Source organism: Clupea harengus, chromosome 1 (genome assembly GCF_900700415.2).
Source record: "Clupea harengus chromosome 1, Ch_v2.0.2, whole genome shotgun sequence".
Classification (NCBI taxonomy): domain Eukaryota; kingdom Metazoa; phylum Chordata; class Actinopteri; order Clupeiformes; family Clupeidae; genus Clupea; species Clupea harengus.
Window position 1 is genome coordinate 13,659,928 of NC_045152.1, and position 11,707 is coordinate 13,671,634.

The window sequence follows — 11,707 nt, forward strand, 5'->3', positions numbered from 1 at the left end:
ATGTAATGAATGGAAATAGTGCAATCAACAATTTTGTCAGTTTTTGACTATGGTGACATTGTTTACATGTATGCTGCACCCTCTACCTTAAAACTTCTGGACTCTGTTTACCATAGTGCTATTCGCTTTGTTACAGGAGACGCTTTCAGGACCCACCACTGTAACTTATACAAGAATGTTGGTTGGTCCCCTCTAGCAGACAGGAGGGAAAAACACTGTCTCTTATTTGTTTATAAAGCCTTAGTGGGAAAACTACCTAATTATCTCATGTCACTTTTAAAATTAAAATCCATCTGTCATAACACACGGTCACAGAGCCATCTCCCTTGAAATCCCCCTTACAAAAACTAATATAGGTAAAATAGCTTTAAAGTTCTTTGCTTCCCATAAATGGAACACTGTTCAAGTGGAGTTGAAACTTACCAAGTATTTGTCTGTCAACCAATTTAAGAGCCTTTTAGATGCTAAGAATGTGCCTCAATGCTGTTGTTTTAAATGATTCTCTGATTTAATCATTTTAACTTTTATGTAATTTTTTTTTATACTTAATTTCTGAGTTGTTTAATGTGTTTTGTTTATTTATTTTGTTTGTTTTGTTATGGTTTGTTTATTTATTGTTGTATGTATTATGTCGCCTCAATAGCCTTATTAACAAGGCCCGGGACCCCCACCTGACCTGGACTCTTATCCCACCCCCACACCCCAAGTCTGTGTTACACTAACACACATTACATTGCACATTGCTCATTCACATTGCACTCCTGTTTTTGCATTTTGCACTCCACTTTCCACTTTACTTTTTTATATTCATTGTTTATATATTTGTATCGTATATATTGTGTTTTTTGGTTCTTATGTGTAGTACTTATTGTGTTTGTATGTTTTTATGTTTACTGTATGCACCTTCACACCAGAAAAAAATTCCAAGTAGGTGTAAACCTACTTGGCAATAAATCCCATTCTGATTCTGATTCTGATTCTGATTCTGATCAGGGCATTGCTGCAAAAGAGCCCTGTGCTCAGTCAATTCTCCCTGAATAAACAATGATGATGAAAGCAAGTCTATTTGATTTGACAATACTGCTGTTTATGGTCATGTCAACAAAGCAAGTCTATTTGAACTTGAATTGAACTGAGAGACAGAGAGAGAGAGTGAGTGAGAAAGAGAGAGAGAGTGTGAGAGAGAGAGAGAGAGAGAGAGAGAGAGAGAGAGAGACCTTCCTTTGACAGACTTGGCCATCACTTCACCGTAAGCTAATTATTGGTGTAAGAGCTTTCTAGCTTGGGTCACTATATAGTCACGTCAGTAAATGGTTTTCCTTGGCAACAACATATACATAACCAAAAAAGAATGATGTACCTTGAGTTTTCTTCTTGAAATAGGCAAGACAACTGAGCTTTTCATCTGGGTGCACATGTCCTCCAACTTTGTGTGCAGCGCTTGATTACTCCCCCGTCCTTTGGGTGCTGCAGGACAAGTCCCCCTCTGTTACACAGTCTGTCTGTTGTTTCTCGGGGCTAGGCTTAAAGCAACACTATGCAACAATTTGACACTTTTTGTGGTATGGTTTTATAGGCAACTAGTTTTGGTACCATCCTCATCCTTCATTTTGATAGCATATGGTCGTGTGAGGGACAGACAAACACCTGTGTCTTTCCCACTAGCCATCCAGGAAATGCACTATGCCGTTCTGTGTTCCAAGCTGGAACACCCTGCAAAAATGGAAGAAAAGCTTTCACAGCATGACATTGCCAGCTATACTGCCAAAAGACACCAGTTAATGTGTTGGCAAGCTTCTATCAGTGTCAGCTGGGCTGTTGCTGGTGTCTGCAAGGTTTTTGCATGACCTTTAGGTAGTTAGCTCGCTAGTTTTGGAACAGAACTACTTATTGCTGCTTTAACACACAGGGCTCTAGAGATCGGACCCGGATCACTCCGTTTGCACCCTGTTTGGATCACAGCACTGAAAAAGCTCTCAATAAGATTTGAAGGACATATGCCTCAATACCAATACAGGCAAAACATTAGTCCTAGTCCTAATCCTAGTCCTAATCCTAGTCCTAATCCTAATCCTAGTCCTAATCCTCGTGTTATTGGACCTTTGACACCGTTGATCATATTACTATACAGACTGGAACATTGGGCTCAGATCAGGAGCTTCACTGTTGCCATTGGAAACTAAACCTCAACACCAACATCCTTGACCTGTGGTGTCCCCTGGGGGTCAACCTCAACACCAACATCCTTGACCTGTGGTGTCCCCTGGGGGTCAATCTCAACACCAACATCCTTGACCTGTGGTGTCCCCTGGGGTCCAATCTCAACACCAACATCCTTGACCTGTGGTGTCCCCTGGGGGTCAATCTCAACACCAACATCCTTGACCTGTGGTGTCCCCGGGGGTCCAATCTCAACACCAACTTCCTTGACCTGTGGTGTCCCCCAGGGGTCAGTCTCAAGGCCTTTATGATTCACCCTTGATATGCTCCCCCTTGAACAAATCATTCAAGATAACAAGATGTCCTATAATAGCTACAGTGGGGAAAATAAGTATTTGAACCCCTGCCGATTTCGCAAGTTTGGCCACTTGCAAAGAAATGTGTGATCTATAATTGTAATGGTAGTTGTATTTTAACAGTGAGACATAGAATATCAACAAACAAATCCAGAAAACTGCATTTCATAACATTTATGACTTTATTTGTATTTGATGCAGAAAATAAGTATTTGAACCCCCAAGCAAACAGCAAGAATTCTGGCTCCCAATGACCACTTATGTGCCCAAGAAGCACACAGATTAGTCCTCATTAGGCCTAACAAGGTACACCTGATCTCAAATGGTGACGTGTATAAAAGAAACCTGTCCAAAGAATCATACTTCACACCTTCAACCTCACCACCATAGGCAAGACCAAAGAGTTGACCAAGGACGTCAGAGATAATATTGTAGACCTGCACAAGGCTGGAATGGGTTACAAAACCATCGGCAAGCAGCTTGGTGAGAAGCAGACAACTATTGGTGCGATTATTCGTTAATGGAAGCAACACCAAACAACTGTCAATCGCTCTAGGTCTGGGGCTCCATGCAAGATATCCCCTTGTGCGGTATCGGTGATCATCCGAAAGGTCCAGAATAACCCCAGAACTACACAAGGGGAGCTTGTGAATGATCTCAAGGCAGCTGGGACCACAGTCACCAAGAAAACCATTGGCAACACACTACGCCGTAATGGTTTGAAGTACTGCAGCACTCGCAAGGTCCCCCTGCTCAAGGAAGCACATGTACAGGGCCATCTGAAGTTTGCCAATGAACACTTAAATGATTCTAAGGAGGATTGGGAGACAGGATGTGGTCAGATGAGACCAAAATCAAGCTCTTTGGCATCAACTCGACTTACCGTTTGGAGGGGGAAGAATGCTGAATATGACACCATCCCCACCGTCAAGCATGGAGGTGGAAACATTATGCTTTGGGGCTGTTTCTCTGCCAAGGGTACAGGACGACTCCACTGCATCGAGGGGACTATGGATGGGGCCATGTAACGTGGAATATTGGGCTTGAACCTCATTCCCTCATATTGAAAACGCAACCTTAAGGATTTGGAGAGGATCTGCAAAGAGGAGTGGACCAAAATCCCTCCTGAGATGTGTGTAAACCTGGTGACCAACTACTAAAAAAAAGTCTGACATCTGTGCTTGCCAACAAGGGTTATTCCACCAAGTACTAAAGCGCGCCACATACTTCTACAACAGCGTAAATCGTTGTGTAAATCGTTGTGTAATTGTTTGTGTAAATTGCTCGTTTCAATTCATAGTTCCTAAAAGGGTTGCGCGTGTTGCAAAGCAATTCACCGCCAGAACAATAGGTGGAGTAACGTTTTTTGTCGAAGACGACATAGAGAATGACGTCTTTGTGTGTGGAAGTCGTTGGTTTGTTTATGTACCAGGTCTTGTTGTCCACACACACAGTGAAGAATGGCAACTGACAGATGATGGAGTTGTTGATCATTGGGGTTGTATAGCCTTAAATGTCCATATCTCCTCACCTCTCCCAACGACCAGCCGGGCCATGTTCGACAAATATTTAGAAATCATACAAGGGCTCAGGTCGGGGTATTAATTGCAGTGAGACAATGGAAAAAAATAAGTTGTGTTTTAAGGCAGCTGCTATGGATTATACACTAAATAAATTGCGAAATGAAACAAAAATGCATCACAGTTTAAGTTGTATTAGTATTGATTGATTCACATCGATATGAATGGTTGACATGACTAACAAGTGGTGGAAAATGAATATGAAAGTATTTGTTCGGTGAATTAGCGCGTTCTCTCCAGACAGTCGCAGTCAACTAGTATGTTGCAATTCACGTGGATTTCTAGAGAATGACGTCTTTGTGTGTGGAAGTCGTTGGTTTATTTATTTACCAGGTCTTGTTGTCCACACACACAGTGAAGGATGGCAACCGAGATCATTGGGGTTGTATAAATGTTCATATCTCCTCACCTCTTCCAACTGGACCCGACCAGCCAGGCCCCCAGATGACCTGATGATCAAACCTAGGCTGTCTTTCAGTCATGTAAATACAATGTTAATACAGTGTTAATAAATCCCAACTCTTTCAAAAACTATTTGCTGTTTTATTCTGTCTTTACTTTGCATACAAACAAGGTGCAGAACCTAGACTCATTAAATAATACTAGAGAACTAGTGACAAAGGGCAAAGAATGTACAAACAGCTGTAGAGCTGCTATAGGTGTGAGACATGAATTGATTCAATTCTATGACCACCGAGCGAGTGGTCACAGGCACAATTGAACCTAGATGGCCTGACAACGACCTCATGTACTTGTCTCATGACCTGATGCGAGGTGCAGAACCTAGACTATTTAAATAATACTAGTGACAAAGGGCAAAGAATGTACGAGCTATAGAGGTGTGAGACATGAATTGATGCAATTCTATGACCACCGAGCGAGTGGTCACAGGCACAATTGAACCTAGATGGCCTGACAACGACCTCATTGAACTGACCATAACGTTCAGGGATAAAAATTCCAACTGTTTCAATACTTATTTGCTGTTTTATTTAAATACAAGTAAGTAAAGTTATAAGGAATAAAAGAAAGAAAAGGTGCAAAATAAGTGAACAAATAATGTGCAAAATAAGTGAAACAAACAATGTGCAAAATAAGTGAAACAAACAATGTGCAAAATAAGTGAAAAAACTAATAAGGAATAACAGTGCAATAACAGTGCAAAAGTCCAAGAACCGTTTAATGATCGTACAAGTCGTCTACACCCTGGACAGAAAGCAGAAAGCTCATGGCTCATGGCCTTGACCATGGCTGAATGCTGCTTTTCTGCCACAGCGGTCCTCCCCAGCTCCTCCATCATCTGGCCAAATCTATAATATCTATAATATCTATAATATTTATCTTGGCCCTCAGGGGACAGCAGAGCCTGTCTGCGCTCCTGCAATTCAGCAATCTTCCCATTGAGGTCATCCTGCTCCCCCTTCCGTTTCCTCTTTTTCCCTGTGTGGGACAGAGGAGATGGTGGAATCCTAGAGGCTGGAGGGGTGGACGGGTTGAATGCAGCCGGTAAACTGCGCCGGGGAGAAGCTGTCCAGGTTGCCTCGCCGAAGGCCTCGGGTGAGGGCATGGTTGCCTCAAAGAAGGCCTCAGGTGAGGGGATTGATGGCTGGAGGGAGGCCTCGGGTGACGAGGAGGTGGATGGCTGGAGGGAGGCCTCAGGTGACGAGGAGGTGGATGGCTGGAGGGAGGCCGCAGGTGATGAGGTGGATGGCTGGAGGGAGGCCGCAGGTGCAGAGAATAATAATAAAAGAGAATATAGTTGGTATACAATGGTGAAAGTACATACATAGTACAACATATACTGCATTCCTTACATCAACACTGTGGGCACTTTAAGAACAGACTGTTGCTCTTTGTCTATGAATTTAGAGTCTATGACCAAGAGTCTTTTATGGAACGGATTACTAACGACAATGACGATAGAAAACATGTGTAGGCAAATCGCCGCGATTTGTAGTGTGCATTCCTTACATCAACACTGTGGGCACTTTAAGAACAGACTGTTGCTCTTTGTCTATGAATTTAGAGTCTATGACCAAGAGTCTTTTATGGAACGGATTACTAACGACAATGACGATAGAAAACATGTGTAGGCAAATCGCCGCGATTTGTAGTCTGCGAACTGATCTGTTAACAAAATGGCTACAATGGTCAAAGTAACATAACTGCATTCCTACATCAACAATGTGGGTACTTTAAGAACAGACTGTTGCTCTTTGTCTATGAATTCAGAGTCTATGACCAGTAGTCTTATGGAATGGATTACTAATGACAATGACGAGATAGAAAACGTGTGTGGGCAATACTCGCCCACCGTTCTTTAGCTGTATGAAAACAGCCTGTAGCTACAATGGCAAAGGTTAGAGAAAATTGCATTACATCTTCAATTATACATCTCTTTACCACCATTTATCCCGTTTGCAATATGTTAAGCATACTCCAACTGAACTCTCCCAATCTGATTACACTGCTAGCGTACTAGCGCGCACACAGAGGCTGTTCAAAAACCAAGAACTTCATATTTACCTCGTCGTAGTTGGACGATGTAGCACGGTGCTTTATGTGCACGCCCAACCAGGAAAGTGATTTAAAAAAAGGGAGAAGGAGAGATCTTTCTCCCAGGATCACCACTTCTGCCCTGCATCGCCTTCTTTTCACGGACATATTTGTCGCGCAGTTTCCTCCACATTTTCAGGCACAGGTCCACCGCCAAACCCACGTTGGAGGAGATCTCCCTCCACGAATTTGAGGCCATCTGCGCGTCCTTATAACCCGCCATCGACGGGTTGTAGAGGTGCTCGTACCTCCGGACTTCCTCGCTCAGCAGCTCCTGAATAGCGTTCATCTTTAAAAAATCGTCTTGGGTTTAACGGCTTTTAAAAATGGCGCTATTATGCTATGAAAACCGGAAATGTGAGACTCCAGAAAGGAAGTAGTCATCAGACCAGCAGACCAATCACAGCCTTGCAGGCTTGTGTAGGCTTGTGTAGGCTTGTGTAGATTTTTGACGCGTGGATAGAAAAAGGGGTCGACGCACGCAAGGTGTGAAAAAGCTTGCAAGGGGCTTGCAAGAAGCTTGCAAGGGGTGAAAAAGCTTGTGTATCTGTCGGTTTTTCTGAAATCGCCGAAGTATGAATCGGCCTTAAGTCATGTTTTGCTAGGGGTTCAAATACTTATTTTCTGCATCAAATGCAAATTAAGTCATAAATGTTATAAAATGCAGTTTTCTGGATTTTTTTGTTGATATTCTCACTGTTTCTCACTGTTAAAATACACCTACTATTACAATTATAGATCACACATTTCTTTGCAAGTGGTCAAACTTGCGAAATCGGCAGGGGTTCAAATACTTATTTTCCCCACTGTATGTTGATGACACCCAAATGTACTTAGCCCTCTCACCTAATGACAATGGTCCCCATGAATCTCTGTCAATGCGTTGACCAAATGAACAGCTTGAGTCCAACTGTTTCTCAGCTGAATAAGGACAAAACTGAAATAATCTTATTTGGGAAAAATGAGGTTAGACTTAGGATTGCTGCTCTTGACAAAAAAGGAGTTAAAGTGTAGGACACTGTTAAAACCCTTGGTGTCCTAATTGATTCCAATAACAATATAATAATAATAATAACTAAATCAGCTTTTTACCATCTCAAAAACTTAAACAAACCTATAGGGCCTTGTGTCAGAACATGATTTAGAAAAACAGCAGGGTTGACTACAGCAATGCCCTTTATGTCCAGCAGGTTTGACTACTGCCATGGTCTTTTCACAGGCCTTCCTAAAAAAGACCATCCAACAGCTTCAGCTTGAACAAAATGCGGTTGCTAGAGTTCTTTACAAAAACCAAAAGAACTGACCACATTAGTCCAATACTTAAGTCTTTACACTGGCTTCCAGTGGGTCACAGAATTTACTCTAAAGCAGGGTTTCCAGTCAAGCTGAATTTAGCTATCACAGAAGCAGCTCATCTTTAGGTTATCACCTTAATGCAAAGCACCCGACAGAAAGCAGTCCCAGGTTAGATGGTCGCCAACCCACACTCCACGACTTCTATAGGAAAATGACTAGACCAGTCCGTGAAAAGGTTACCAACGCTTAAGCAGTTTGGGTTGCCGGTGACTGTCGGCCCATCAACGTAGTTGAGGACGGTGGGCTGACTGAGGTGATTCGAATTGTTTCAGGGGACAATTCTTACGATTTACCGTCGAGGGGCACCATTGTGTCTCGCATACATTCCTTGTATGACGGCGAGAGAGCACGAAAAATTCAGCTCCTCGAGCAAGCTGCCAGCGTCGCCCTTACTGGTGACCACTGGACGTCAGTCAGCAATGACAATTACCTGGGTGTCACAGCTCATTTTATTGACAATGTATGGAAATTGAGATCTTTTGCATTGGAAGTAAAAAAAAACAGAGGCGCGACATAAAGCGGATATCTGTGCAGAGGAATTTATCGACGTCTCAAACAGATGGGAGATAAGTGGCAAACTGACCACTTTAGGCACTGATAGTGCCCGTAACATGTTGGTAGCTGCTAGGCTACTTACATTTTAACATCTACCCTGCGCGGCACACAGTCTATACCTGGCTGGCACTGGCCTGGCCTGAGCCTCTTTGAAAACACAGTTCTGTGTGTAGTTTTGTGTTTAAAAAAAAAAATACAATTAAACAACAGTGTCTAAAATACACGCTGTCTGAAAGTGATTACTCGTTCATTTATAAGATGTAGTCTTTAGAAGTAAAACAAACATTTAATCGCGATTAATCTAGATTAATGAATTTCAAAATGTGAGATTAATTAGTTAATTGTTGTATCTATTGACAGCCCTAATATTAATACAATTTTTGATTGAAATTGGATATTTTAAACACAATATAACATATATAAATAGGCATAACAGACAGATCATGAAAATAATATCCTATCTTGTACGAACTTTACAGCGTCATCAAGTTGAGGCGCTCAGTTAAGGTTTAGTCTGTGGCGATAGTAGCGGAAAAGTTTCTTAAGCGAAATGACAGGACTGGTAATGTACTACATTACATACTACCGAAAACTACTCAAATTCAGCAGAAATACAACCCTGATTAAATTAGATTTGGTTTTGTGAATGGAGGTGACGACGTTGAGCCCAGGGCGCAGTGTGTTGAGTGCGTTTTAAAGCTGTCTAATGAGGCACTCAAACCTTCAAATCTGAATCGACATTTGGAGACGCGACATCCAGCACTCACATACAGAACCAGGTCCTGGAAAGGATGAAAGGTAGCCCGTTCCCTTTAAAACAAGTTAGACGAGTCGACGGACGTCAGTAAAGCTGCATTAGTGCTGTTTTTTGTGCGTTATCATTGGAGATGTATTCTACAAGAGGACATGCTTTTCTGTGGAGAGCTACCAACTCAAACTACTGCCCAGGAATGCTTGGTGCTATTTATGTTGATAATAGATTGCAGCCGCAGCCATTAAATCATTATTTCAATTAATTGAATCATTATATTGACCTATTTGAACCTATTTATTTGAACATTATTTTAACCTATTTGTTTGCATGTCTGAAGCATCACCTATTTAGCTGAGTGGTCTTGTTTGCATGTTTCATCACTTGTTTTGAGTGCATGCTATCTTTTGGGTCTATTCTGGTTTTATTTCCTTGCTTGTTTGCTGTGCACAAATAGGCCCAGGCCTACTGCAATTAAGTTCCTTTGTTTCAAAACTCTTTTGGACTAAAAATGCTCTGTGTGGTTTTGTTTATGTAATACAATTTTGATGCAATATCTAGAGTTAGATTTTCTTGTATTCATTTCTAGGCTTCAACCTGTAGCAGGTGCTGATGTTGCTTTTTATGACACATAACAATCGCTTATTAGTTAGAATTAATGGATTATAGATTAAATTAGCCTTATGGAATATAGATTAGCTAAAATAAGCGGGGTGTCTGTTGGGCCCCGGCCTGTTACAAATACGAAAAGTTGGCCCTCTGAGTCAAAAAGGTTGGGAACCCCTGCTTTAAAGCACTGCTGCTTGTTTATAAATCCCTCAATGAGAATTAAGCATCGGGGCCTTCTCGGAGTGTCTTGACTGAACTGTGTGAGAAAGAACAAGACCACACAGAGGAAATCAGTGAGGCATCAGGTCCTCCCTCAGTAGAATTGTGTTGGGCTGTGAGAGTTAGAAAGTCCACACTGTGACGCTTTGGGGCATCCCTCAGCAGTACAGTGTCTTGACTGATTGACTTTGGCTGTGAGAGTTTGGGGCATCTCTCAGCAGTACAGTGTCTTGACTGATTGCATTTGGCTGTGAGAGTTTGGGGCATCCCTCAGCAGTAGAGTGTCTTGACTGAGAGTGTTAGTGTTTGGCTGTGAGAGTTTGGGGCATCCCTCCGCAGTAGAGTGTCTTGACTGAGAGTGTTAGTGTTTGGCCTAGTTAGAAAGGCCTGGTTGATTTGTGAGTGTTGAGACGGAGGGACTTAGGCGACACTCTTTTTCCTTTTTTCTCCTTTTTTCTCCTTTTTTCTCTTCTATTCTGAGAGCTCTCTGTGCGGGACTCTCTCTCTCTCTCTCTCTCTCTCTCTCTTTCTCTCTCCTCTTTCTCCCCTCTCTTTCAGTTCCTCAGTAAATCTCTTCCTCCTTTAATCTTTCTATCCAGACTTCCACTAGTGCCCCCTCATTTATACACACACACACACACAGACACACACACACACACACACTCACACACACACACATACACACACACACACACGCAGATAAAACACACTCACACACACAGAGAGACTAACGTTGCGTTAGTTGCACACACTCTCACTTTCTCATCGGTCCTCTCTACTTTTGAAAGACATTTGTACATATTATTTACATAATACACAAGACTATCTAAAAGTAAATAATACACTCATATTCTACAGAAATATCCTATGCATATGGGGTTATAGAGGATGCTTTAAATTCAGTTATCTCTGTCCTTCTCATCCTCTTTTCTCTCTCTCTCTCTCCCTCTCTCTCTCTCTGTCCTTCTCATCCTATTTTCTCTCTCTCTCCCTCTCTCTCTCTCTGTCCTTCTCATCCTATTTTTTTCTCTCTCTCTCTCCCTCTCTCTCTCTCTGTCCTTCTCATCCTATTTTCTCTCTCTCTCTCTCCCTCTCTCTCTCACTCCCTCTCCCTCTCTCTCTCTCTCTCTCTCTCTCTCCCTCTCTCTGTCTTTCACACCCTTCCTTGTTTGGAGTTCACCTGGGTACTCACCTTTTCCATTCCAAGATGAATTAAAAGATCATTCAATGTGACACCACCATCTGATATGTGGAGCAGTCGTGGTCCCATTCATTCCCATTTGATCTCCATTTAGTCCTTAACATGCTGTGTTTACTCTCACATGACACAGCCATTACACAGCATCTTGGATTGTTTGGATTCTTTATTCCAACACTTGACACTCAGTGCAACTCAAACAGGTGCTCTTTGTCAGCCCCGTGCTGAATAAACTGTGTTCATGCCTTTCTGTTACGGAGAAGAGCACTCCATCTTGTCACAATGAAAGGATGCAAAGAATGAGGTGAAGAAATAAAAGAAAAGAGAACAAGCATTTCTGAACAAGAGGCGTGTCAGTCAAACACTG